General features: G+C 43.7%; 1 long non-coding RNA gene across 2 annotated transcripts in view; it reads left to right on the top strand.

Annotated features, from left to right (window-relative positions):
• LOC140459810 (uncharacterized) overlaps positions 1-23,557 on the top strand; it is a 48,736-nt gene that overhangs the window by 1,954 nt on the left and 23,225 nt on the right. For both annotated transcript variants that reach the window (XR_011953873.1, XR_011953874.1), the window contains exon 2: positions 5,151-5,241. This is a non-coding gene — a long non-coding RNA (uncharacterized lncRNA). The remainder of the gene's footprint in view (positions 1-5,150; positions 5,242-23,557) is intronic.

The following is a 23,557-nucleotide window of genomic DNA, read 5'->3' as shown; positions in this document are numbered from 1 at the left end:
GCATGCTAAAATTACCCATGGTGTTCAGGGCTGTGTAGGTGAGGTGCATTAGTCAGGTGCAATGTACAGTAAAAGGGTAGGGGACTGAGTCTGGGTGGGATACTCTTCAGAGGGTTGGTGTGGACTTGTTAGGCCAAATGGCCTGTTCCTACACTAGGGATTCTGTGATTTGAGGCATGAGAGTGTGGTACTGCAAAAGCACAGCATGTCAGGCAGCATCCGAGAAGCATGAGAATCGATGTTTCGGGCATAAGCCCTTCATCAGTCTTGAGGCTTGTGGAGAGGGGTGAGAGATAAATAGGAGGGAGTGGTGTGGGGGGTGATGGTGGAAAGTAGCTGGGAATGTGATAGGTAGATGAAGTTGGGGGGAAAGGTGATAGGCTGGAGAGGAGGGTAGAGCGGATAGGTGGGAAGGAAGACGGACAGGTCAAGAGGGCAGTACCGAATTGGAGGCTTCGGACTAGGATAAGGCGGGGGGAGGAGAAATTAGGAAACTGGTGTAATCCATATTGATCCCGTGTGGTTGCAGGGTCCCAAGGCGCAAGATGAGGCGTTTTTCCTCCAGGCGTCGGGTGGTTAGGGTTTAGCAAGGGAGGTGGCAGAGGACCTGCATGTTTACAGGTAAACCTCTGTCGGACGTGGAAGGTTTACGGGGAAACCTCTGTCGGACGTGGAAGGTTTACAGGGAAACTTCTGTCGGCTTTGCAGCAAGTGCAAAAACTGTGCTCATACCTCCCCCTTCAACTCCATCCAAGGCCACAAAGGATCCTCTCACATCTGACAGAAATTTACCTGTACTTTCACACACGTCATCTACTGTAACCGTTGTACCCGATGTGGTCTCCTCTACATCGGAGAACAGGAAGCCAACTTGCAGATCATTTCAGAGAACATCTCTGGGACACCCGCACAAACCAAACCCAATGCCCCATGCTCAAACACTTTAACTCCCCCTCCCTCTCCACCAAGGACATGCAAGTCCTGGGCTTCCTCCATTGCCAAACCCAAACCACCTGACCCCTGGAAGAAGCATGCTTCATCTTCCACCTTGGGGCCCTGCAACCACATGTGATCAATGTGGTATTCACCGCTTTCCTCATTTCCCCTCCTGCCATCTTTTCCCAACCCCAAACCTCCAACTTGGCACCGTCCTCTTGACCTGCTCATCTTCCTTCTCGTCTATCTGTGCCACCCTCCTCTCCGACCTTAGAACTTAGAAAAATACAGCGCAGTATAGGCCCTTTAGCCCTCGATGTTGCGCCGATCCAAGCCCACCTAACCTACACTAGCCCACTATCCTCCATATGCCTATCCAATGCCCGTTTAAATGCCCATAAAGAGGGAAAGTCCACCACTGCTACTGGCAGGGCATTCCATGAACTCAAGACTCGCTGAATAAAGAATCTACCCCTAACATCTGTCCTATACCTACCACCCCTTAATTTAAAGCTATGCCCCCTTGTAGTAGCTGACTCCATACGTGGAAAAAGGTTCTCATGGTCAACCCTATCTAAACCCCGAATCATCTTGTATACCTCTATCAAGTCACCCCTAAACCTTCTTTTCTCCAATGAAAACGGCCCCAAGTGCCTCAGCCTTTCCTCATACGATCTTCCTACCATACCAGGCAACATCCTGGTAAACCTCCTCTGCACCCGTTCCAGTGCCTCCACATCCTTCCTATAGTATGGCGACCAAAACTGCACACAATACTCCAGATGCGGCCGCACCAGAGTCTTATACAACTGCAACATGACCTCAGGACTCCGGAACTCAATTTCTCTACCAATAAAGCCCAGTACGCCATATGCCTTCTTCACCGCACTATTTACCTGGGTGGCAACTTTCAGAGATCTGTGCACATGGACACCAAGATCCCTCTGCTCATCCACACTACCAAGTATCTGACCATTAGCCCATACCCCAACTTCTTGTTACTCTTACCAAAGTGAATCACTTCACACTTACCTACATTGAACTCCATTTGCCACCTTTCTGCCCAGCTCTGCAGCTTATCTATATTCCGCTGTAAACTGTCACATCCTTCCTCACTGTCAACAATTCCACCGAGTTTTGTATCATCCGCAAACTTGCTCACCCAACTTTCTAGCCCCTCCTCCAGGTCATTTATAAAAATGACAAACAGCAATGGTCCCAAAACAGATCCTTGTGGAACACCGCTAGTAACTGCACTCCAAGATGAACCTTTGCCATCAACTACTACCCTCTGTCTTCTTCCAGCCAGCCAATTCCTAATCCAAACCTCCAACGCACCCTCAATGCCATATCTCTGTATTTTTTGCAGTAGCCTACCATGGGGAACCTTATCAAACGCCTTACTAAAATCCATATACACCATATCTACTGCTTTACCCTCGTCCACCTCCTTAGTCACCTTCTCAAAGAATTCAATAAGGTTTGTGGGGCACGACCTGCCCTTCACAAAACCATGCTGACTGTCCTTGATCACATTATTCCTATCCAGATGTTCATAAATCCTATCCCTTACAATTCTCTCCAAGACTTTGCCCACAACAGAAGTGAGACTCACTGGCCTATAGTTACTAGGGTTATCCCTACTCCTCTTCTTGAACAAGGGAACCACATTTGCTATCCTCCAGTCTTCTAACACTATTCCTGTAGACAACGAGGACATAAAAATCAAGGCCTATCACCTTTCCTCCACCTTCATCGACCTACCACGCTCCCTTTGTCACTCCCACCCCTCTCCTGTTTATTTCTCAGCCCCTGGCCCACAAGCCTCATTCCTGGTGAAGGGCTTATGCCCAAAATGTTGATTCTCCTGCTCCTCGGATGCTGCCTGACCTGCTATGCTTTTTCAGCACATTACTCTTGATTCTGATCTGCAGTCGTCAGGTTTTCCCTATGCTTTGTGGCATGGTTAGTAAGTTTGTAGATGACACCAAAATTGGTGATACAGTGGACAGTGTATAAAATGACATCAGGATCTTTAATCAGTTAGTCCAGTGGCCTGAGGAGTGGCAGATGGAGTTTAATTTTGATAATTGAGTGTTTTTTTTTGCTAAATAAGCAAGCGAGGATTTACGCAGTGAATGGTAGACTCCTGTACAGTGGTGTAGAACTGAGAGACAGAGGGGCTCAGGCACATAATTCTTAGAAAGTTGTGTCACAGGTAGACAGAGTAGTTAAGAAGGTGTTCAGCATGCTTGTCTTCGTTGCTTAAAAACATTGAGTTGGAATGTCATGTAAAGGTTACACAATCCGTTGGTGTGGCCATTTTTTTGAGTATTGTGTGCAGTCTGGTTGCCCTGCTATAGGGAGGGGTAAATGTAGGGGAATGGGTCTGGGTGGTTTGCTCTTCGGAGGGTCGGTGTAGAGTTGTTGGGCCGAACGGCCTGTTTTCACTCTGTAAGGAATCTAATCTGATCAAGTGAATTGTTCTGTTGGATGGAGGGAAGGTCTTTTGAGGAAAATCTGAGGGATTTGAGGCTGTTTTCATTGGAGAGAAGAAGGTTGAGAGGTGACTTAATTGAGACATATAAGATAACCATAGAGTTAGGGTGGACAGTGACAGCCTTTTTCCTTCGATGGTAATGGCTGGCACGAGGGGGCATAGCTTTAAATTGAGGGGTGATCGATATAGGGCAGATGTCAGAGGTTGTTTCTTTGCTCAGAGTAGTTGGGGAGTTGAACACACTGCCTGTAACAGTAGTAGACTCGCCAAAGTTAAGGGCATTTATATGATTGTTGTATAGTCATATGGACAAAAATGCAGTTGTTTGTTAGATGGGCTTCAAATGGTAGCACTGACCTGTGAAACCATTGAGGAAGGAAGCACCTGTACTGCGCTGTAATGGTCTATGTTCTATGTAAACAAAGACAAGACATATACCATTAAAAATTGTGCCTTGGGCAGTGTTTCAGATCAGAGTAACCTAAGGGTTCAGGTACATAATTCTTTTGAAGTTTGCATCACATATAGACAGGGGTGCTTAAAACGCCATTTTAATGTACTTGCCTTTGTTGTCAGACAATTGAGAATAGGAGTTGGAATGTTAGATTGAGCTTGTACAGATCATTGGTGAGACCTCTTCTGGAATATTGTCCAGTTCTGGCTGATGAGCAGGATATTATTGAGCTGAAAAGGGTACAGAAGAGGTGTACCAGGATGCTGGGAAAGGATGCTTTGAGTTATAAGGATAAGTTCGGACTTTTTCAGTAGAGTGCAAGAGGTTGAGGGGTGACCTTGTTGGGGTTTATAAAGTAATGATGGATAAATGATGGATGGTAGGTGCATTTTCCCCTGAGTGGGGGATTTCAAGACTAGAGGGCATGTATTTAAGGGGAGAGCAGAGATATTGAAAGAAGACACGGCAGCATTTTTTTTTAATGCAGTGGTTTCCATGTGGAATGAACTTGCAGAGGAAGTGGTGGATGCTGTACAATTACAACATTTAAAAAGACTTTAGAGAAGTACGTGAAAAAGAAATGTTTGGAGGGATATGGGCCAAGCGCAGGCAGCTGGGACTGGTTTCGTTTGGGATTATGGTAAGCAAGGACTGGTTCTGATTGAAGGGACTATTTACATGCTACATGACAATATAACACCTTTAATATTGGAGCAAGTGTTTGTCTCTGGGTAACTATGAACAAGGTTGTAGAACAGTGCCAGCACACAGATCCTGCCAGGGCTTTGTCATTTTCTCACACCACATTGAAGTTTCTGCAAGAGAATTTATGCTGGAGTCTCATCTATTCACAAGGTTACTAGTAGATATTGGGTCATAGTGTGCAGATCTATCAGAATTGTAGACTGCAGCTGAAATACAGAAAACTTTGCTTTCCTGTCAAAAGTATCCAATAAGACGGAAATAACAGAAGGACAAAATCAATGTTTAAGTTTAATTAAGACTCAGAGGCTGCCAGGTATTTCAAGTAGTGGAATATAAGAGTCAATTCATAAAACTGCCCCATTTTTTAAGAAGCGACTATACAGGTTGATACAATGCGAAAGCGAGAACATTCTATGCTACAATATGGTTCGCAGGGTGTTTAGAAGAGAATGATGTGTTTGTCTTCAAACATGTTCATAGATTTGAACTCTAATCATTTGAGTTCCTGTAAAAGTGTGAAGATTTTAATTTGCTCCACTTGACAAAATTCTTTAGGGACAGACTCAAACGAGAGATTGAAAGAGTGATGGATGGAGTCAGCTCATTGTTAACATATGAGAGAATCAACAATGGACAAGAACATCAAGTAAGTGACAGGAATGAGAAGTCGGAGAACTGAATGAACAATACTGATAATAAATGCGTTGTTTGCTCAAGAAAAAGACCCAAGTCTGTTGTTATGAAAGGTTCGTATTCCATATTTTGTGGACTTGAGTTGAAAAGAATGTAGAAATGCCTGGATTATTTTTTTATATAAAAAAGATCAAATTTTCTTCACTTGATTGGCTGGGTGCATTTGCAGCAATACTCAAGAACATAGAATATTACAGCGCAGTACAGGCCCTTCAGCCCTCGATGTTTCGCCGTCCCGTCATACTAATCTGAAGCCCATCCATCTACACTATTCCATTTACATCCATATGCCTGTCCAATGAAGACTTAAATGAACTTAAACTTGGCGAATCTACTATCATTGCAGGCAATGCATTCCATATCCTTACTACTCTCTGAGCAAAGAAACTACCTCTGACATCTGTCTTACACCTATTTTCCCTTAATTGAAAGCTGTGTACCCTTGTGTTTGCCTTCCCCATGCTTGGAAAAAGGCTCTCCCTGTCCACCCTATCTAACCTGCTGATTATCTAGTATGTCTCTATTAAGTCACCTCTCAACCTTCTTCTCTCTAGCGAGAACAGCCTCAAGGCCCTCAGCCTTTCCTTGTAAGACATTCCCTCCGTACCAGGCAACATCCTAGTAAATCTCCTCTATACCCTCTCCAAAGCTTCAACATCCTTCTTATAATGCAGTGACCAGAACTGTACACAATACTCCAAGTGTGACCATACCAGAGCTTTTTACAGCTGCAGTATAAGCTCCTGGTTCCGGAACTCAATCTCTCTATTAATAAAGGCCAAAACACTGTATGCCTTCTTAACAACCCTGTCAATCTGGGTGGCAACTTTCAGGGATCTGTGTACATGGACACCGAGATCCTTTTGCTCATCCGCATTCCCTAGAATCCTACTATTAGCCCAGTACTCTGCATTCTGATTACTCCATCCAAAGTGTATCACTTCACACTTGTCCACATTAAATTCCATTTGCCACCTCTCAGCCCAGCTCTGCATCCTATCTATGGCTCTCTGCAACCTACTACATCCTTTATCACTATCCACAACTCCACCTACCTTAGTGTCGTCCGCGAATTTGCTAACTCACCCTTCTACGCCCTCATCCAGGTCTTTTATAAAAATGATGAACAGCAGTAGACCTAACACTGACCCTTGTGGTACGCCGCTAGTAACTGGACACCAAGCTGAACAAGTTCCATCAACTACAGCCCTCTGTTTTCTTTCAGTAAGCCAATTACTTATCCAAACTGCTATGTCTCCCACAATCCCATTCCTCCGCATTATGTATAATAGCCTACTGTGGGGAACCTTATCGAACGCCTTGCTCAAATCCATATACACCACATCAATCGGTTTACTCTCATCTACCTGTTTGGTCACTTTGTCAAAAAACTCAATAAGATTCGTTAGGCACAACCTACCTGTCACAAAACCGTGCTGACTGTCCCTGATCAGATTATTCTTTTCTAGATGGTTATAAATCCTATCTCTTATAACCTTTTCCAACACTTTACCAACAACTGAAGTGAGACTCACTGGTCTGTAATTACCAGCATTGTCTCTACTGCCCTTTTTGAACAGGGGAACCACATTTGCTATCCTGCAGACAATGATGATTTGAAGATCAATGCCAAAGGCTCGGCAATCTCTTCCCTTGCTTCCCAGAGGATCTGAGGATAGATCCCATCTGGCCCAGGAGACTTGTCTATCTTCACATTCTGTAATAATTCCAATACCTCTTCCTTGTGAACCTCAATCTCTTCTAGTCTAGATGAAAGTATCTCTGTATCTTCCTTGCCAACATTGTCATTTTCTATGTTGAACTCTGTTGAAAAATATTTATTTAGTGTTTCCCCTATCTCCTCTGCCTTCACACATAACTTCCCACTACTATCCTTGATTGGCCCTAATTTAACTCTCGTTATTCTTTTATCCTGACATACCTATGGAAAGCCTTAGGATTAACCCTGATCAACACCATCCAGGACAACACAGGATGTACAGTGGAGAGGCTGCCCAGGTATACCAGGATATCGCCTGGGCTGGGAATTTTCAGTTATGAAGAGAGATTGGACAGACCGGGTTGTTTTCCTTAGAGCAGAGGAAATTTAGAGGGCTCATGATTGAGATATATAAAGTTAAGAAGAAATAGATAGGCTTGACAGGAAGAAACCTTGCCCCTTGATGGAAGGATCAATGAGCAGGGACCTTTATATTTAAGTTGAAGGTGCAGCAGGTTTAGAGGAGATGTAAGAAAAACCTTTTTCACCCAGAGTGCTGGGAATCTGGAACTGGCTTTCAGTAAAAGTGGCAGAGACCGAGTCCCTCCTAACAGTTAAGTATTTAGGTATACACTTGTGATGCCAAGGCATACAATGTTATCAGCTAGGTGCTGGAAAAGGAAATTGATATAATAGGCTGAAAGGCCTTTTACTGTGCTGTCGATCTCTTTGACAAAGCAGCTCAATTGATTAACACCCCACTCAACATCCACTCTTATCACCATTGATGCTTTGAAGCAGCAGTGTGTATTATTTACAAAATGCACTGCAGAAATCCTTCAACTCTCCTTCAATAGAAGCTTCCAAACACACGACCACTGCCATCTAGCATTACAAATGCAGCAGATGCGTCGGCACTGCAAGCTACTCCCCATCCTTACTTGGTACTATATCCCTGTTCCTTTTTTGTCTCTGGCTACAATACTGGAACTCTATCCCTAATGGATGCTTCCACTGGTTTCCAAGGGACACTGGGTAGCTGGTTCATTTGTGAAAAATCTTTAACTTATCAGTCAAAAATCACAACTTAGAACAACTACTGAAGGCAAGATGAACTGGTTTTCTTCAGGTTTGGAATGGTTTTTGACTGCAGAGAACAGAAAGAAACCTACTGTTGAAGTTCACACATGGGAACCGAGAAGATGTGAGCATGAGTAGGCCATCTGACCCCTTGAGCCTGCTCCAGAATTCAGTACAAGCATGGCTAATCATGGAGCTCAAATCACTATTGTATTCCCAGCCCCAAGCTGTTGTTACTTAGTTGTTGACAGGCAAAAAGCTTTTGTCATCAATAACCAGTCACTAGCCTGTAGATTAATCAACTTGTTGTGGCACAGAAGCACCTATACAGGGCCCCTTGTAGACCAGACCTCAGTTACTGCTTATTCAAATAGTTTACGATGCTTGGCAGGAGTGTCAGGTAACTTGTTTTTAATATGTGCAGAAACCCTTTTAAACATGTTTTGTAGCAGTTGTTCTATTTTCAGTTCCCAATTTTAAATAGTGCAAAAGTGAAAAGGCATGGTCTTCACAGTGTGGTGGACCTTTACTGTACTCCCTAATAGTATATTTTTTAAGTTAGGCAACCAAAACTACACTCATACTTTAGTGTGCCTCATTACGGCTTTGTAGAGCTGCAGTAAGACATCCTTAATCCTGTACTCAAACCCTCTTGCAATCACTGACTGGTGTACAAGTACACCCAGCTGCCTTTGTACATCATCACTTCCTGATCTATTACTATTCAAATAATACTCTGCCATTTTCTTTTTGACAAAAGTAGATAATTTCACACTTATCAATATTAGACTGTCTTGGCCCATTCACTGAATTTGTCTAAATCGTCTTGAAGACTCTTTCCATTGTCATCTTTACTCAATTCCTCCTAGTTCTGTGTCATTAACAAACATGGAGCTGTTACATTTCATGCCGTTATCCAAATCATTAAAATATATTGTGAATAGCTGGAAGTCTAAGCACTGACTCCACATGTCACTCCAAAAAGGACCCATTTCTTCATATTTTCTCTCTTTCTTTCTACTAACCATTTCTCGCTGCATGCCAGTATATCCCATGTGTACACTTTTATTTGAGATTTTATCAAAGGTTTTGTGAGAATGCAAGCACAACACATTCACTGGCTATACTTGTTGGTGCCTAGTTGGTGGATGGAGGTCATTTGGAGCAAGCAAATCTGCTTGGTGCCTTGCTCTGGTTTCCTACTCTAGCTTTTGTGACATCGAGCTTCTTTGGCAAGTTTAGTAAGATGATCGACTTTATGTTAATGAAACTAATTGTACTGTTAACAAGGGCTTGATTAACGCTAATCCTCATCATTAGACATCTCACTGCTACCAAGAGAGAATCTCACCGTGCTGCTTTTGAAAAGCATTTTTAAAATGCCAAATGGACTTTTTTGCACTTCTCGCCCAATTCTGCTATACATCTTTCCAAAACCCTGCTCAGATCCCTGTAAGATTCTACCCATTTCCCAATGATATTCATTACAGACATTCAACTCTGGAGAACTTACCTCTTTTCCCCCCCCCGGCCATATGAAATCTTTAAGTTTGACTTAACCAATTCTCTCCACTTGTGAATTATGAAGTCTTAGATCATAGAATTTTACAGGACAGAAGGAGGCTATTCAGCTCCTTGTGTCTGAACCAACTCCGGATGCAGCTACCCAGCTAGTCCCATTCTCCAGCCTTATCTCCACAGCCTCCAAATTCATCATTTTCAAAGATGTATCTTGCTCTCTTTTGAAAGGTCTGATGGAATCAGCCTCCCCCACTCTCCCAGGCAGTGTGCTCCAAATCCTAACAACCTTGTGAGTAAAGAGGTCTTCTTGCATGTACACAGTCAAAGCTTAAACATTTTTTTACATTACTTACAGTGTGGAAACAGGCCCTTCAGCCCAGCAAGTCCATACCGCCCCGCCGAAGCGCAACCCACCCATACCCCTACATTTACCCTTTCACCTAACACTACGGGCAATTTAGCATGGCCAGTTCACCTGAACTGCACATCTTTGGACTGTGTGAGGAAACCGGAGTACCCGGAGGAAACCCAAGCAGACCCGGGGAGAACGTGCAAATTCCAAACAGTCAGTCACCTGAGGCGGGATATGAACCTGGGTCTCTGGCGCTGTGAGGCAGCAGTGCTAACCACTATGCCACCGTGCCACCCACCGATCTGTCAGCTCTGAATGGCGTATAGGTTTCCGATCAAATATTTTTGGTCAGGATGTTGCAGAGACTGAAATTTTCTACTGAGGTAACTGTAATTTTGCTCACCTATTCGTCTTTCTCAGAGAGAACCTCTATTTGTTAACCAAATCTCGTTTGAACAGCCCAAAATCTTTCAATCTTTTGTTTTTCTGAGCTAAAATCAATCCTTGATTAGCCGCGGCCAAAGACTAAGTTAATGCCCTATCATAAACAACCATGATTTTAAAAAAATCATTCTGGAACTTCCTGCTGTCTGACCTATACTGGATTACTAATCATAGTCTGTGTACACTGTATGTAGGTCATTTAGCCCATAGAGTCCACATCAATCTTCTGAAGAGCATCCCCTACCTGTGTAACCCTGCATCCCCCATAGCCAAGCCACCTAACCTGTACATTCTTGGATTGTGGGAGGAAACTTGCACAGATGCAGGGAGAATGTGCAAACTCCACACAGACAATTGTCCACAGCTGGAATCGAACCTGGAACCCTAGAGCTGTAAGGCAGTAGTGCTAACCCATTGAGCCACTGTGCTGCCCAGAGGATTTCTAAAGTCATACAGCCTGGAAATGTACCCTTTGGTCCAATTTGATCATTCTGACTAAGTTTCTCAACTAAACTTGAGATGTTTGGGTGGCATGGTGGCTCAGTGGTTAGCACTGCTGCCTCACAGCACCAGGGACCCAGGTTCAATTCTGGCTGTGGGCGACTGTCTGTGTGGGGTTTGCACATTCTGCCCGTGTCTGCATGGGTTTGCTCCAGTTTCCTCCCACAGTCCAAAGATGTGCAGGTTAGGTGAATTGACTATGCTAAATTACCCACAGTGTTAGATGCATTAGTCAGAGGGAAATGGGTCTGGGTGGGTTACTCTTCGGAGGGTCGGTATGGACTTGTTGAGCCGAAGGGCCTGTTCCCACACTGTAGGGAATCTAATCTAACCTAGTCCCACTTGCTTGCATTTGGCCCATATCCCTGTAAACCTTTCCTATTCATGTACTTGTCCAAATGTCTTTAAGTGTTGGAACTGTAGCTGCATCAATCACTGCCGCTGATTATTCATTCCAAGTGTGACCCACCCTCTGTGTGAAAAGTGTCACCCCTGCTCCCTTTTTCAATCTTTCTCCTCTCTGCTTAAAAATATGCCTTCTGGTTTTGAACTGCCTTAACCTAGGGGAAAGGTTTTTGCTATTTACCTATCTATGCCCCTCATGATTTTATAAACCTCGTTAAGGTCACCCTTCAACTTCCTACACTCCAGTGAAGAAAGGTCCCATCCTATCTAGCCTCCCCTTATAACTGAAACCCCTCAATCCCAGCAACATCCATATAAATAACAGTTCCAGTTAAGATGGCGGAACTCCTGTCTTCGCTAGCACCTTTTTTTCCCTTTCGTTTCTTGACTCTTGCCTCTATCATTTTCTTCTCTTTCCCCACCTCTTCTCCCCACCCCCTCCACCTCCCACACCCCCACCCCACCCAAAGCTTCCTTTCTTAAAGTACCCTGCCTGGAGTGAATGGGGAATGGACTCCGAGACTAGCTTTGGAGACGAGTTGTGGCTGGAACCTGGAATGAAGGTAGAGTGGATGTGGGCCAAGTCCTAGAAGCAAGCAGAGACCGGTATTCAGAATAGGAGCAAAGTAAGTGCAGGCTAGCCAGGGGACAGAGGCCAGTGTGTGGCGGCAATGAGGCCTCATTCTCTGAAGCCTAGTGACGGATGATCTTTCTGTACATGTACTCTGTAACTGTAATTCTGCAAGCTGCACTCTGTCTTGCTACAGTGACGCACTTCCTATGTATTGATCTGCTAGGTGAGCATGTACAACAACACTTTTCATTGTATCTTAGTACATGTAACGATACATCAAATCAAACAAAACCATCCTGGATTGTTCTCATAGTTTTATTGCTCTATTATTGCCTTGTTCTCGGTTATTAATTCTCCCCTTTCAAATTATACGGGATCTACATTTGTCTTCACTAAATGTTTTCTATTCATAGAGTCATAGAGATGTACAGCATGGAAACAGACCCTTCAGTCCAACCCGTCCATGCCGACAAGATAGCCCAACCCAATGTAGTCCCACCTGCCAGCACCCGGCCCATATCCCTCCAAACCCTTCCTATTCATATACCCAACCAAATGTCTCTTAAATGTTGCAATTGTACCAGCCTTCACCACATCCTCTGGCAGCTCATTCTATACACCTTCCACCCTCTGCGTGAAAAAGTTGCCCCTTAGGTCTCTTTTATATCTTTCCCCTCTCACCCTAAACCTATGCCCTCTAGTTCTGGACTCCCCAACCCCAGGGAAAAGACTTTGTCTATTTATCCTATCCATGCCCCTCATAATTTTGTAAACCTCTATTAGGTCACCCCTCAGCCTCCGACACTCCAGGGAAAACAGCCCAGCATGTTCAGCCTCTCCCTGTAGCTCAAATCCTCCAAGCCTGGCAACGTCCTTGTAAGTCTTTAACCCTTAACCCTTTCAAGTTTCACAACATATTTCCGATAGGAAGGAGACCAGAATTGCATGCAATATTCCAACAGTGGCCTAACCAATGTCCTGTACAGCCGCAACATGACCTCCCAACTCCTGTACTCAATACTCTTGACCAATAAAGGAAAGCATACCAACCGCCGCCTTCACTATCCTATCTACCTGCGACTCCACTTTCAAGGAGCTATGAACCTGCACTCCAAGGTCTCTTTGTTCAGCAACACTCCCTAGGACCTTACCATTAAGTGTATAAGTCCTGCTAAGATTTGCTTTCACAAAATGCAGCACCTCACGTTTATCTGAATTAAATTCCATCTGCCACTTCTCAGCCCATTGGCCCATCTGGTCCAGATCCTGTTGTAATCTTCGCTGTCCACTACACCTCCAATTTTGGTGTCATCTGCAAACTTACTACCTGTACCTATTATGCTTGCACCCAAATCATTTATGTAAATGACAAAAAGTAGATTTCCCAGCACCGATCCTTGTGGCACTCCACTGGTCACAGGCCTCCAGTCTGAAAAACAACCCTCTACCACCACCCTCTGTCTTCTACCTTTGAGCCAGTTCTGTATTCAGATGGCTAGTTCTCCCTGTATTCCATGAGATCGAACCTTGTTAGTCAGTCTTCCATGAGGAACCTTGTCAAACGTCTTACTGAAGTCTATATAGATCACATCTACCGCTCTGCCCTCCTCAATCTTCTTTGTTACTTCTTCAAAAAACTCAATCAAATTTGTGAGACATGATTTCCCACGCACAAAGTCATGTTGACTATCCCGAATCAGTCCTTGCCTTTCCAAATACAGTCTATATCTTCCATATCCTTTTCCACAGTAAATACTGATGCACAATATTCGTGTAGTACCTTCCCCCAAAAACCACACAAAAACCACCTTGCTGATCTTTGAGGGGCCCTATTCTCTCCCTAGTTACCCTTTTGTCCTTAATATATTTGTAAAAACCCTTTGCATTCTCCTTTATTCTATTTGCCAAAGCTATCTCATGTCCCTGTTTTGCCCTCCTGATTTCCCTCTTAAATATATTCCTACTTTCTTTATACTCTTCTAAGGATTCACTCGATCTATCCTGTCTATACCTGACATATGCTTCTTTCTTTTTCTTAACCAAACCCTCAATTTCTTTAGTCATCCAGCATTCCCTATAACTACCAGCCTTCCCTTTCACCCTGACAGGAATATACTTTCTTTGGATTCTTGTTATCTCATTTCTGAAGGCTTCCCATTTTCCAGCCATCCCTTTGACTATTTTTCCCCAAAGTTCCAAAACAATGCAACAGCATATAAAACAGTAATTGCTGCTCCTAGAATTCAAGAAAATCACCTCCAGTACCGAAAAAACCTCAAAAAAAGGAGCTGCTCTTACAGCCAGAAATTTTTCCCGTCCTCCATCTTGGATTACCCAGAATCCTAGTTATATTCTGAACGATACTTTTACGGTTTATTTTGATGTCTCTTGCAAATTTAATTCCATGTTCTTCATTTCTACTCTTAATCGTTTTCTCTATTATAAATTGCTCTAATCTTCAGGCTTGTAACAACTTTATCTGACACATCTTCTGCTATCCTCCATTTCTTTTGTTTAGCTATGATTAGACTACCTTACTTGCACTGTCATGTCTTTCAATAAAATTATTTATTGCAGTCAACTCATTCCCAAACTTTTAAGAGATTCCTTTGTTTATATTTAGGACACTGTCAGAAAGGACTACTTCTATTCCAATAGAAAATTATTGCTTTTGTTAAAATAGATTCACTCAGGATGTGGGCATCGTTTGCCCATTCCTTGAGAAGGTTATGGTGACCCACCTTCTCGAACTGCTTAACCCATTTGCTGTTAATAGACCCATGATGGTGTTAAAGAATGATTTCCAGGATTTCAATCCTGTGGCTGAAGGAATAGTGATATATTTACAAGTCAGGATTGTAAGTGGAACTTGAAAGTGCTGATGCCTCATGTGTCTGCTGACCTTGTGCCTCTATATGAAAGTTTGTTTGCAAGTGCTCTTTATGGATGTTTGATGAATTTCTGTAGTGCACTTTCTGTATAGTACATATTGCTGCTACCGAGTGTCAGTGTGGGGGGGTGTAGATGCTTGTGGATGTGGTACCAGTCGCGTGGGCTCCTTTGTTCTGGATCATTTGGTTTTATTATTTAATTTGATTTTCTATCAAGTGCCAACATACTTGCATTCTCTACAGGCAGATCAATACATACAAAGTGCCTTAAGAGTAGCAGAACAGAGTGCAACATACAGTGTTACAGCTACAGAGAATGTGCAGAGAAAGGTTAAATTTAAAATATGAGAGGTCTGTGTAAAATGCTGATTAGAGCAGGGAAGAAGCTGTTCTTGAACCTGTTTGCATGTGTATCCAAACTTTTGCATCTAATGATGACGGTAGGGAGTATAACCGGGGTGGGAGGGATCTTTATTGTCACTTTCCCAAGGGTGTGGGTAGTCAAGCTGCAATTGTGTTGTTGGAGCTGCACTCATCCAGGCAAGTGGGGAGTATTCCAACACACTACTGACTTCTAGGCTTTTAGCAGTCAGAAGGCGAGTTACTTTACGGCAAGGTTTCTAGCCTCTGATCTGGTCTTGTTAACATGCAGTCACCCTTCCTGAAAGGGCCTTACTCCGCAAGATTATTGCTTACCAATTCTAATTGCACAACACCAATTTGAAAACGTCTTGCTCCTTATTTTGGTCCTGAATGCACTGCTCTCAGAAGCCATCATATGCACAGCCCAGAAATTGATTGACTAAAGTCTAGTTGTCTGTGGATTGTCCAGTCTATTGGTTAACTAAAGTTCCCCATGATTACTGGAGGACCCTTGCCACTTGGATCTCTAATTTTATGCTAAATGCTCCATCTTCCCATTACTCTTTTCAAGCCTATAGACAATGCCCACTAATGTTTTCCACTGAGTCTGATTCTGCATCTAGATATTCTGCACCAATATTTCCTCACTGTCGACTGACTTCATCTTTAACTAATAAAGCTGCCTATTTTTGCCTATTTTCCCCGATGATTAAGTACCCTTGGATGTTAGGTTCCCAGTCCTGATCATCCTGCGACCACATTTCTGTTAATTTCAATTATTTTATTGTAAATGCTGCATACATTCCGATATGGTGCTTTGAGAATGGTCTTTCTCACATTTTTACACATTTTCTTTGTCATTAGGCCCTATTTGGTGATCACCTTCGTTCCCCTTTCTTGTGACTACTTGCTCTAAAAATTGTAAGTCAAGTTTTCTGCATTATTTTATTGTGAGCTGAAATGAGAAAGGGGCTGTTAATGCAAATGAGGATTGAGGACAGGAGTACTCCTTTTTTTATTACGTGGAAGTTACCTGGCATTCATTGTAGAGCTATTTATTCAAGCAGCAAGGGAGCTTACTAAGATGAGCTGGAGCCAGCATTGTGTACAAAAAAAGTTTCTTCTGATACCAAGTAGCAGACTAGTCTGTGGGCTGGTGATAGTTTGCAATGACCAAGGCCTAATGCCTACCAACGATTATGTGGCCGGATCCCATAGCTGAGCAGCTCGTGGGGGGTGATCAAGACAGTCGGAAGCATTTGGACTGCCTGAAAGAAAGATGTTCTCCTTTGTTTTGCCTTCTTTCAACCTGGTTACAAAAGACGGGTAAATTTGGGAATTGACTGTACTTAATATGTTCAATTCGGGAGTTGACAGCATTGATTTCCACTGACTATCCTTGTGAGGCTCAACACTGCTCACCACCCCATCCACCTGATACTCTAGTTTTAAACCCTCCCCATAGCCTGAACAAATTCCTCGGTGAAAATGTCAGTCCCTATCCTGCAGGATGCAGACATCCCAGTGCTTCAGGAATCTAATTAAATCTGTCTGACAAGATGCATCCAACCACACATTCTATCCTCCTGTTCCTCAGCCTGCTAACATATGGTGCAGCGATTGAATTGCACGTTACTTTTCAAATTATTTCCTCGCTCCCTCTATTCTGCTTGCAGGACCTTGTGGAGGCTATGGCCGAGTCCTATTATTGCTAGTCTGTTAATCCAGAGATCCAGTTATTTCTTGAGGGACGTGAGTTTGAATCCTGCCTCAGCTGTTGATAGAATTGAATTCAATAAAAATTTGAAATGATGACCATGCGAGTATTCTTGATTGTCAGAAAAAAACATATCTGGTTCATTAATATCCTGCAGGGAAGGAAACTGCCGCACTTACCTGCTCTGGCCTATGTGTAAATCCAGCACTACTCAACTGCCCTCTGGGATCAGCAGTAAATGCTGGCTGAGCTAGCGATGACCTCATCGCCCAAAATGATATATTTTTTTTAAAAACTCATCCCTTTTTTTAATCTGTCATTGGAATCAACATTGATCATGACCTTCACGTTCAAAATGTCCTGCAGCTGCTCAGTAACACCGTGAATCCTGGCTTTTGCCCGAAACATCGATTTTCCTGCTCCTCGGATGCTGCCTGCTGTGCTTTTCCAGTGCCAGTCTAATCTAGACTCTGATTTCCAGCATCTACAGTCCTCACTCTTTGTCTATACAATATACTGTACCCATCCAGTCAGTGGCTGCAATAATGGATGTGTGTTCCCCTTATGGAAGATTTCCTGTATCACTATTGGTTTCCTACCCTTGCAACTGAGCCACTTGCAGTGGAACAGACTTGGTTCTTGCTGTATTCCACTGGGAAACCATGCCCCCTGGCATTAGCCAAACCGAAGAACCTGTTAGATGGGTGATGGACTCAGGAATCTCCTCCTGTCTCTTGCTTTTACTTTGGTCAGCCATTCCTTTCCCTTCTGTGTCTTTATCTGTGGCATGACCACCTCACTGCATACGCTATCTGCAAAGATCTCAGTTTTTCGGTCTGGCAAATGCTCCATGGTGATTCCAGCCACGACTGTAGACTCAAAACACAGCTTTCGAGTAGCTGCGACTGGAACAATTTTCTGTACACTTGGTCAACCTGCAAGTGTGACTGACTTTGCATATTCCTACAGTAGGTGTTTTCTACTTGGCCAAAATGCCCTGCCATTATGCCCCTTTAAATCATCCTGGTCAGTTAGTTCTTCTGAGTGAAAATACATTAAATATATACTGGAGACTTTACCTTCCTTACATGCTTTTAAAATTAATTAACCTAAACCCAATGTAACTTTTTATTTTAAAAACTGTACAGCACAAATACTTGTGTGCTGCAAATTGCTAATCTGGGGCCCTCTGATCTCCTGTTTCTCAGTTTGATTGTTTCAATTCAAACTTATCCTGCTCCCAAATAGATAAGACTCCTGCAGATCCCGTGCATTCCACTTGCCAAACATAAAACTCAGTGTTTTTCAACAACCAGGACAGAAATTGCTGGCAAAACCCAACATGTCTGGCTGTGTCTGTGGTAAGAGTGTTAAGGTTTCAAATCCAGTGATGCTTCATCAGAACAGTTAGTGGTTAGAGAAAAAATATATTAGTGTTGAAGGTGAGGTTTGGAGTGTGGATAGGGGAGTGGAGGAGAGATGAGCAGATAAGTGGAGATGGAAACCAGCCAGGGAGAATTATGGAAGGAGTAGGCAACAAGATAATGGATAGCAGGCCAGGATAGAAGAGATGTTGAATAAGTGACAATAAGGGCAAGGGAAGAAGGAAAACAATGGGCTGCACTGAAAGCAACCCATGTCCTAACAGGAATGGCTGTGGTGTTTGCTGAACGTGGACCAGGTGTAGTGGGGACAAAGCATGGAAGGCTGGAATCAGGTTCTAAAGTTGCTGTCAAAAACAGAAATTGCTGGAAATGTTCAACAGGTGTGATAGTATCTGTGGACAGAAATCACACTTAACGTTTCATGTCCAGTGACCTTTCCTTAGTCGTTTCTGATCTTTTTTCTCAAAGCTATTGAACTTGAAGTTGAATCCGAGAGGCTGGAGGGTCCCCATGCACAAAATGAGCTGTTTTTTTGATTTTGCACAAATGCTCACAAGCAGGCCTACAACAGGAATGTTAGTGCTGAGACATAGTGGTGTATTGAACTGGTAGGCGAGTGGAAGTGTAATGAAACAGCAGTGAACCCCACTGCTAATTAACCAAACACTCAGAAAAGCTCACCTCGCCTTGTAATCCGTTAAAGTATGAGTGACTGAGAACTTGCAAATTCCACTATTTAAAGAGAAAAATATCAATTTATTCTTTAACTCTAAAGGTGCACATTATACAACAACTATTTACAACCTTAAACCTCCTTTCTCCTAAATGCTTGTTATCTACCTCACTCTATGACAATATGCTGATCCAATTAAAGCCCATATTAAAATTACATCAACTTAATTATCAAAACCAGACAGTGGCGGATGTGTACAGTGTCGTCCTCCCTCTGGCTGTAGATATCCTTGGATCGTCTTCAGTCTGCAAAGATGTTTCACATGAAAAGTTATCTTTAAGAAAGAGTGATTTGCTCGCAGATACTTTGATGGCAGTTTCTCTGTCTGTCTCTGTCTGTCTGTCTGTCTCTGTCTGTCTGTCTCTGTCTCTCTCTTTTTCTCTCTCTCTCTCTCTGCCTCTCTAACTCTCCAAAATGCCAAACAAACCTCCCAAAACCTTCACTGGAGAGCACATCAGCTACAGAATTTAGGACTGCCCAGAGAGGTTTCCTGATGTTTGAAAGTATGAGGAGACAGAAAATGGGAGCATGAGTAGACCATTCCGATCTTTGAGCCTGCTTTGCCATCCGTACAGGTCATAGTTGGTTATGTAAATCAGTACTCTGCTCCTGCTTTCTCCCCATATTCTTTGATATGGAGGTACTGTCGCACAAAATTTGTTTGAGTCTCTGTCTAGTGGCCGATGCAAATTTCAGACAAAGAACCCACCCATCCTTCTCCCTCCTTGATGTCCCAAGGACCAAGGTGTCACATGTGAGATGATGGGGAGGCAACAGCCTGGTGACGTTATTGCTCGCGATATCAAGTTTTCTCAGTTTTCCTCTCACTGTGCTATGACTGCTGAGGCCCAATGGTAAAGGGTCAGACTCTGAGCCTGTTGAACTTTGATCTCCATGGCAACTGATAACCTATCCATGGCGGCAAATGTGGCCCGATAGCATTTCTGTAATCCTGCAAACCTCCGCACTACGGTAGAAATTGCCCCTCTCTTAACCCACACCCAAGCTATGGCACATCTATCTGCTGCATTTGTACCTTTTTGTGCATGTTTAATTGCTGATACTAGGCTCCTCTCCTCCCTGGTGCTGTTCTAGTGCTTTGTCTCTCGCAGTTCTGAGTGCCTGCCATATTTCCTCCTTGGCCAGCTGCACAGATGTTGCAGTGATGTACTGACCAGTTGGTGCTTGTGCCACTAATGTTAGATTCCCACTGAGGTGTCAGTATGTGACCTGGCAGGGCATGAAAGGGGAAGCCTTGCTGGTACATCCTACGAGGACACTACTCCCTTGAAGGTGCGGGAGCAAATGTCTTGCGGAACAGCCCGCTTGATAACTGATACTCTGGCGATACCACTCTTACCTGCAAGAGGTGGACCTGACTGAGTACATTGGTTATGCAGAGGGCATGCAAGGTTAGTAGTCTGGGTGCTGGAGTGGGTGAAAGTAAGTGAGGCAACATGTTGTGTGCAGTCATGGTAAAAAGTGGTGCACGGGTGAAGCCTTGGTGGGAGATGGGTGCAGCAGCAGCGTTAAAGTGAGAGTCTAGCCGGAGAATCAAGCTCAGTATGGGGCAGCATAGGCAGTTTTGTGACAGTAGGATGAGAAAACTTGCTAGGTCTTGCGGAGCACAACCTTCCACTAAATTCAATTTTATCTTTTCACTTCACTCCTCAATATCTTCATTATTCATTACAGAAAATCATTGAGCTTGTAGAGAAAGGACACTGAGCAGACAATTCTAAACTTCTCCTTAAACTGGTGATGGAGAACGGCTCTCAGCTTCGCAAGGTGATGTGGGAATCCTTTGTGTAAATGCACCACAGGATCCCAAAGCTGGACAAGATACTGAAAGAACTTGGTGCACTAAGATCAAAGTGGCGTCAATGTCAGATTCAAACACTGCAAGTTTAAATATAACATTACATGAATGCATATATTTGAGTGCATTGTTTGTTTTTAGTTAGTTGATATAAAGCTAATGCTTACAATGGGACCTCAAACCCGTGGCATGTGCTTCTTTCTTGATGTGGGACCTCAGGGACCTGGCTGATGTTCTTACTCTTGCAAGAAGTGTGTCCAGCTGCAACTCTTGTTCGACCTTATGACGGCTCTGGAGCTGCGGATTGACTCACTGTGGAGCATCTACAGTGCGAAGGACGTTGTGGATAACACGTTTAGTGAACTGGTCACACTGCAGGTTAGAATTGCTGAGGGCGACAGTGAATGGGTGACCAAAAGGCAGAAAAAGAGTATGAAGGCAGAGCAGGTGTCCCCTGCGGTCATCTCCCTCCAGAACAGGTTGGATACTGTTGAGGGAGATGGCTCACCAGGGTAGGGTAGCAGTTGCCAATATCATGGCACCATGGCGGGCACTGCTGTTCAGAAGGGCGGGAAAAAGATTCATCGCACCATAGTCATAGGGGATTCTATTGTAACGGGAGGAGATAGCCAGTTTTGTGGTGGAAAACGAGACACCCGAATGGTATGTTGTCTCCCTGGTGCTCGGATCAAGGATATCACCGATCGGCTGCAGAGCATCCTAAAAGGGAAGGTTGAACAGTCTTGGTGGACATTGACATCGATTATCTAAGTAAAAAAAAAACGAGATGAGGTCCTGAAAGTAGAATTCAGTGATCTAGGAGAGAAGTTAAAAAGATTGACCTCAAAGGTAGTGATCTCAGGACCACATGCTAGTCAGTGTAGAAATGAAAGAATAGGCAGGATGAACACATGGCTTGAGGAATGGTGTAGGAGGGAGGAGTTCAGATTTGTTGGACGTTGGGATTGGTTCTGCGGAAGGTGGGACTACTACAAATTGGATGGTCTACACCTGAAGCAGACTGGAACTAATGTCCTTGCCGAAGGTTTTGCTACTGCTGTTGGGGAGATGTTAAACTAATGTTCTAGATGGCTGTGAACAAGGAGACTAGGCAAATGGACAGCGAGGTGGAAACTGGAGACTGTAAGAATCATGAAGTTAGGGGGAGAGTAGGCAGAGAGCAGATGAATACAAAAGAACTGGTAGCCTGCATATTCTTCAGTGCAAGGAGTATAGTAGGTAAGGCTTTGATTGGTGCCTGAGAGTATGATGTTATTGTAATCACAGAGACTTGGTTGAAGGAAGGGCAGGATTGGCAGCTAAATGTTCCAGCATATAGACGCTTCAGACAAGATAGAGAGGGAAGTAAAAGGGGAGAAGAGTTGCATTGCTGGTCACTATGGAGGGCTGGAGTAGTGAGCCATTATGGGTGGATCTGAGAAACACGGGTGCAGTTACATTGTTGGGGCTGTATTACATGTCTCCCAACAGTGAGTGTGATGTAGAAGAACAAATATGGAAGCAGATTATGGAAAGCTGTAGAGGCAATAGGGTGGTGCTGATGGGAGTGTTGAATTTTCCCAGCATTGACTGGGATACGCTTAGTGTCAGATGTCTGGATGGGGTGGAAATTTGTAAGAAGCATCCAGGAGAGTTTTCTAGAACAGTATGTCAATAGTCCAACAAGGGAAGGGGCCATGTTGGACCTGATACTGGGGAATGAGCCAGGCCAAGTGGGAGAAGCTGTGATGGGGGGTTTGTTTGGGAACAGTGACCACAATTCTGTAAGTTTTAGAATACTCATAGACAGAGATGAGAGTGGTCGTCAGGGAAGAGTACTAAGCTAGGCCAAGGCCAATTATATCAAAATTAGGCAGGAACTGGGAAATGTGGATTGGACACAGCTATTTGAAGGGAAGTCCACATTTGAGATGTGAGAGGCTTTCAAAGATAGGTGAAAGATAGTGCAGGATAGTCATGCCCCATTGAAAGCAAAGGTTAGGAAAGGCAAGATTTGTGAACCGTGGATGACAGGAGAAATTGTATGACTAGCCAATAGGAAAAAGGAAGCGTGCAATAAGGTCCAGGCAACTAAGAACAGAATGGGCCCTGGAAAGATAGGACCAGTCTTAAACGAGGAATCAAGCGGGCTAAAAAGGTTCATGAAATAGCTTTAGCTTTCAGAATTAAGGAGAATCCCATAGCTTTTTATTATTGTATAAGAATCAAGCGGGTAACTGGAGAAAGGATTGGTCCACTCAAAGATAAGGAAGGAAGGTTGTGTGTCAAACCTGAGAAAATGGGGGAGATTCTGAATGATTACTTTGCATCAGTGTTCACTGAGGAGAGGAACAGAATGAATGTTCAGATTAGAGATAGAAGATTGATTACCCTGGATCACGTGGACATAAGTAGGGAAGATGTGTTGGGTACGCTACAGGTTATTAAGGTGGACAAATACCCAGGACCGGATGGGATCTATCCCAGGTTGCTGAGGGAGGTGGGAGAGAAATAGCTGGGGCCCTGACTGATATCTTTGTAGCATCCTTAAATATAGGTGAGGTGCCGGAGGACTGGAAGGATGCTCATGTAGTTCCCTGTACAAGAAGGGTAGTAGGGATATTCTGGGTAACTATAGACCAGTGAGCCTGACATCAGTGTCAGGAAAGGAGAAGGTACTGCGGGATAAAATCTATTTATATTTGGGAAATAAATGGGCTTATCAATGATAGGCAACATGATTTTTTTTCTGGGGGGGCAGGGT

This window comes from Chiloscyllium punctatum, chromosome 35 (genome assembly GCF_047496795.1).
Source record: "Chiloscyllium punctatum isolate Juve2018m chromosome 35, sChiPun1.3, whole genome shotgun sequence".
Classification (NCBI taxonomy): Eukaryota; Metazoa; Chordata; class Chondrichthyes; order Orectolobiformes; family Hemiscylliidae; genus Chiloscyllium; species Chiloscyllium punctatum.
Note: the sequence above shows the minus strand (reverse complement) of the source record. Positions and strands in the feature narration are given on the sequence as shown.